The sequence below is a fragment of the Odocoileus virginianus genome, chromosome 24 (genome assembly GCF_023699985.2).
Source record: "Odocoileus virginianus isolate 20LAN1187 ecotype Illinois chromosome 24, Ovbor_1.2, whole genome shotgun sequence".
Taxonomy (NCBI): Eukaryota; Metazoa; Chordata; class Mammalia; order Artiodactyla; family Cervidae; genus Odocoileus; species Odocoileus virginianus.
In genome coordinates this window covers 51,911,679-51,918,132 of record NC_069697.1, presented here as the reverse complement: position 1 = coordinate 51,918,132, position 6,454 = coordinate 51,911,679, and positions in this window count along the sequence as shown.

Here is a 6,454-nt window from a genome sequence, read left to right as displayed (position 1 = left end):
GTGAGATCCCCTTATCTGGCATAGGGACATTAAAGAGACTGCTAGTAAGACTAGTGCTCCATCATTGTGAGAAAATTCATCCTAGATGTTGTTGAAATAAACTTCCAGACTCAAGATGGAGCTGCTCCTGTCCAAGTGTTACATCAGCAAACTCGTGTTTTTGTAAATGTTTCATGTGACCAGAAACATGGTGTATCCAATCAGACAATTCCGTATATTGGGCCAGCTGTGGACTCTGGACTCATTTCCTTGTTCCTTGATCTTTCTAAATAAGGTCAGATATATAATCCTAATCAACTACGTTGGAACTTGTAAAGCTTTGCAAAACTCACCGTTACCCAAAATACCTCAGGAAAGGTGTTCCACTGCTTGTGAGGCACTGTATGCCCCCAATCCATGAATAAAGGGAATTAACTCATCACTAAATTGCTTAATTTGTCATTTGACAATGTCTACTCTTGCCTGGAAAGTCGCATGGACAGAAGAGTCTGGCGGGCTACAGTCCATGGGGTCGCAAAGAGTCGGACACGACTGAGCAACTTCACTTACTTACTTACAGTGGTAAATATTCTTATCCCACCCAAAGTGTCGAGTCTACATACAACCTCAGGTATCCAACAGGACAATGGCAAATTACTTGGGAGGAAATAATTTCCTCCTTCACGGGTAAATGTCTGAGGAGATTTAGAATTAAGCATAGAGATGGTAAAATTAACCAAACTCTGAGTTATTACTATTTTGAGTTAAATTTGGAAATAGTCTATAGCTATCTAGTATTTTAAGTACAGGCACAGCTCAGAGATACTTCAGGTTTGGTTCCAGACCGCCACAACAAAGTGGGTATTGCGGTAAAGCAAACACATGAATTTTTGGGTTTCCTAGTGCGTATAAAAGTTACGTTTACACTATGCTATAGTCTGTTAACTGTGCAGTAGCATGGAGTCTAAAAAACAATGTACATACTTTAATTTTAAAATAATTTATTGCTAACGATCATGTGAACCTTCAATAAGTGGTAGTAGTAACATCAAAGATCACTGGTCACAGATCACCATAACAAATACAATAGCAATAAAAATAAATAATGTGACACAGAAATGCCACTTGAAGAGACATTAAGTGAGCAAATGCTGTTGGAACATGGCGTTGACGGACTTGCTTGCCACATGATGCCACAATCTTTTTTTCTTCTCCCAGCAAAGAGCTCCGCTTTTTACAACGTGTTACTATAGCGGTTTAGTCGAAAGGACCGAAGTCCTAGTGGCCAGCTGCTGTGCGGTGCAGGGAGCTCACTCAGAGCTCTCTGATGACCCAGAGGGCGGGGTGGGCTGGGGGCGGGAAGGAGGCGCAAGAGGAAGCCAGTGTGTATACAGATGGCTGATCCACTCTGGCGTACATCAGAAAGCAGCAACATTATAAAGCAACTATATTCCAAATAAAAGAGAAAAAAAAGACCAAGGTCCATGTCATCATCAGACTCTTCAGATTCTTCTCTCTTGGCTTCTACTTTTTTTTTTTAATTTTTCAAATTCACTTTTTAATTTTCTTAGTTATCAAATAGAGCACACTTACTAGAGCAGGCACACATGCGCACAGCATGAATGTGCTGCTGAGCAGTTTATCATCAAACGTCCATGGACCCACCAGCCCGTCCGAGAAAGGGAATATTGCTTGGACCCTAGAAGTCACCCTCATTTTTCCTATGACTACCTTCCCCCCCCAAAATAACCATTACCCTGACTCCTATGATAACTATTCTTTGTATTTCATTATAGCTTTTCAGCTTATTCATGAATCCTTAAATACTGTAGATTGTTATGAGGACTCTTTTCAGTTATATTTAAGTGGAATTATACAGCAGAGACTGTTTCATGCCCTGCATTCTGCCTGTGAGAGTCATCCATGTTGCGGTGTATAGCTGTGGTTTATTTATGTTGAAGGAATTGAATTGCCAGCCCATGGGGGAGGCCAGGCTGTTTCCCACAGTGCCTGTGGTCTATCTGTCCCCAGCAGCATGTAAGAATTCCAGCTTCCGCACATCCTCATCTCTGAGTGTTTTCCATCTTTTTCACTTTACCTATTCTGATGGGTGACTAGTGATATCATATTGTGTCCACGTTGTATTCCCCTGATTAAGGAGGCTTAAATTCTCTTATATGTTTATAAGAAACTGGGGCAACGGTGGTGGAGGGGGCGGGATCTCTGGGGCACAGGTCCACTAACCCCACATTGCAGGTGAGGCTCCCGATGCTGACACTGGACAACCGCTTTAATGAGGACAGTGATCTTATCGTCATGGAGAGACAGATACCAAAGTGCAGGCGAGTGCTAGGTGGGGGCTGCCAGGTTCGGAGCTAATTCCCTGAAGAGAGAGAGAGCCAATCCCAACATGTCCTTAGCTTCCTTGGAAGAAAGGGCCGAGCACCTTAGCGGCATCTGAGGAAAGCACCACAAATCACTTTGTAAAAAACTTTGTGTCTGCAAGCTCCACTTTAAAGTGAAGCACAATAAAACAAGGTTTTCCTGCACTTAAAACAAGGAAGAGAATTTGGTTTATTAAAGGACAGACAAACAGATTGGCCTTATAATTGCATTTTTTCCAAGATTTTTTCTTTTATTTTTTGATGTGGGCCATTTTTAAAGTCTTTGTTGAATTTGTTACAATATTGTTTCTGTTGTTTATGTCCTGGTTTCTTGGCAGAGAGGCATGGGGGATCTTAGATCCCCAACCAAGGTTTGAAACCGCACCCCCTGCATTGGAAGGTGAAGTCTTAATCACTGGACCATCAGGAAGGTACCTCGATTTTAAAATCCATAATGAGTATTAGCTTTGTGATTTTAGATAAGAGAAAATTGTGCTACATTCATAAACCATATTAGAAAGTTTAAGATAATGATTTTTGTCATATTTATATGTTACTATTTGATTTATAAAGCTTATTATTTGAGGTTTACTTATCACACAATTGATGTATTTTCAAAGAAAATTAAATACATTAAATTTACAATTGTACTTTAAATTTTTGAAGGGAGTTTAATTAGCAAACCAACTATCAATCCAACACCCCCTTAAAAACTGAAAAATCTTGCTAAATTTTATGGATGCAATAGATTTATAAAATGAACCAGTTGGTAAAGAAAAAATATGCAACACCATGGACTGTATAGTCCACGGAATTCTGCAGGCCAGAGTACTGGAGTGGGTAGCCGTTCCCTTCTCCAGGTAATCTTCCCAACCCAGAGGTTGAACCCAGGTCTCCCCCTTTGCAGGCAGATTCTTTGTCAGCTGAGCCACAAGGGAAACCCAAGGATACTGGAGTGGGGAGCCTATCCCTTCTCCAGGGGATCTTCCTGACCCAGGAATCAAACCAGGGTCTCCTGCACTGCAGGCGGATTCTTTACCAACTGATCTGTCAAGGAAGCCCATTCTTAGTTACTATTTTACTAAATTAAACATTAATTTTAATAATCAAAGTAGCCTCAGAAAATCTTTTCTCTCAGTAATGCCTTTCTCTCACATGCACACACACAAAACCTAGTTTAATACCTATCATTACACAAAGGGCTTTGAGTCCCAGGAATCCTGCGTACTGACCTAATTTTCAAAAGAAGCAAGGTATTCAAATTGCTCTAGAAAAATAAGCAATATATGAGAACCCTCACTTTAAAAAGGAGAAAAGCATCAGTATACATATGAAAAGAAACTTAATCTCCTTAGTGGTTAAAGAAATGCCAAGTAAAACAAGAAGAATGACTTTGCAATAACCTGGTGTTTTGTTTGAGCCTTCCAGGTGTCACTGAGTTAAATTCACCCATTCCAGTCCATTTTAGATCGCTGATTCCTAAAATGTTGATGTTCACTCTTGCCATCTCCTGTTTGACCACTTCCAGTTTGCCTTGATTCATGGACCTAACATTCCAGGTTCCTATGCAATATTGTTCTTTACAGCATCTGACTTTACTTCCATCACCAGTCACATCCACAACTGGGCGTTGTTTTTGCTTTGGCTCCATCTCCTCATTCTTTCTGGAGTTAGTTCTCCACTGATCTCCAGTAGCATATCAGGCACCTACCGACCTGGGGACTTCATCTTGCAGTGTTCTATCCTTTTGCCTTTTCATACTGTTCATGGGGTTCTCAAGGCAAGAATACTGAAGTGGTTTGCCATTCCCTTCTCCAGTGGACCACGTTTTGTCAGAACTCTCCACCATGACCCGACCGTCTTGGGTGGCCCTACACGGTATGGCTCATAGTTTCATTGAGTTGGACAAGGCTGTGGTCCATGTGATCTAATTGGTTAGTTTTCTGTGATTGTGGTTTTCAGTCTGTCTGCCCTCTGATGGAGAAGGGTAAGAAGCTTATGGAAGCTTCCTGATGGGATAGACTGACTGAGGGGGATACTGGGTCTTGTTCTGATGGGCAAGGCCATGCTCAGTAAATCTTTAATCCAATTCTCTGTTGATGGGTGAGGCTGTGTTCCCTCCCTGCTATTTACCTAGGGCCAAACTATGGTGGAGGTGATGAAGATAATGGCGACCTCCTTCAAAAGGTCCCATGCATACACTGCTACACTCAGTGTCCCCGACCCTGCAGCAGGCCACCGCCGACCCCCGCCTCCACCGGAGACTCCTGGACACTCATGGGCCCGTCTGGGCCAGTCTCCTGTGGGGTCACGGCTCCTTTCTCCTGGGTCCCGGTGCACAAGTTTCTGTCTTGCCTTCAAGAGTCTGTTTCCCCAGTCCTGTGTAAGTTCTGGCAGCTCTACGGGGCGAGGGTGGGGGGGGGGGGTGGTTAATGGCAATCTCCTCCAAGAGGACCTCCTCCATTATACCTACTACTGTGGGCAGGAATCCCTTAGAAGAAATGGAGTCGCCATCATAGGCCCCATCTCTCTTTTATGAAGTTTTTTATATACATCGCACCATGTAAGCGTTACCGGAGCTTTTGAGGGGAGGCATTATTATTCCCATGTGACTGGGAAAGACAATTAGATGGCTTACGTAAGGTCACACAGAGTGGAGAATTTTATCACAGGTATTTCACATGCTAGCAAGTTAATGCTTAAAATCCTTCAAGTTAGGCTTCAACAGTACGTGAACTAAGAAATTCCATATGTACCAGCTGGACTTAGAAAAGGTAGAGGAATCAGAGGTCAAATTGCCAACATCCACAGGATCGTAGAAAACGCAGGAGAATTCCAGAAAAACATCTACTTCTGCTTCATTGACTATACTAAAGCCTTTGACTGTGTGCATCACAACAAACTGTGGAAAATTCTTCAAGAGATGGCAATACCAGACCATCTTACCTGAGAAATATGTATGCAGGTCAAGAAGCAAAAGTTAGAACTGGACATGGAACAATGGACTAGTTCCAAACTGGGAAAGGAGTACATCAAAGCTATATATTGTCACCCTATTTATTTAATTCATATGCAGTGTACATCATATGAAATGCTGGGCTAGATGAATCATAAGCTGGAATCAAAGTTGCTGGGAGGAATATCAAGAACCTCAGATATGCAGATGATTCCACTCTCATGGCAGAAAGCAAAGAGGAACTGAGGAGCCTCTTGATGGGGGTGAAAGAAAATAGTGAAAACACTGGCCTAAAACTCAACATTCAAAAAACTAAGATCAAGGCATCCTGTCCCACCACTTCATGGCAAACATATGGGGGAAAATTGCAAATAATGACAGTTTTTATTTTCTTGAGCTCCAAAATCACTGTGGATGGTGACTGCAGCCATGAAATTAAAAGACACTTGCTCCTTGGAAGAAAAGCTATGACAAACCTAGACAGCATATTAAAAAGCAGAGACATCACTTTACTGACAAAGTCAAAGCTATAGTTTTCCCAGTCGTCATGTACAGATATGAGAGCTACACCGTAAAGAAGGCTGAGGGCTGAAGAATTGATGCTTTTGAACCGTGGTGTTGGAGAAGACTCTTGAGAGTCCCTTGGACTGCAAGGAAATCAAACCAGTCCATCCTAAAGGAAATCAATCCTGAACATTCATTGGACTGACTGATGGTGAAGCTGAAGCTCCAATACTTTGGCCACCTGAAGCAAAGAGCTGACTCATTGGAAAAGACTGATGCTAGAAAGGATTGAGGTCAGGAGAAGAAGGGAGCGACAGAGGATGAGATGATTGGATGGCATCACTGACTCAATGGATATGAGTCTGAGTAAACTCTGGGAGATAATAAAGGACAGGGAGGCCTGGAGTGCTGCCGTGGGTTGCTGACTCAGGCACAACTGAGTGACTGAATAACAACGACCTAGACTTCAACGCCCACGTCTCGTTGCACCAGCATGTGCAGGAACAGTGAGCAATGACTTCTGCTATGGGTCTTCCTTTTGAAATCAAAGATCTTTAAACCGGACATGCAGTAGTGTATATACAGGAATTTTGTAAAATTGTGAAGTGCAATACAAAAGGAAATGGCAACC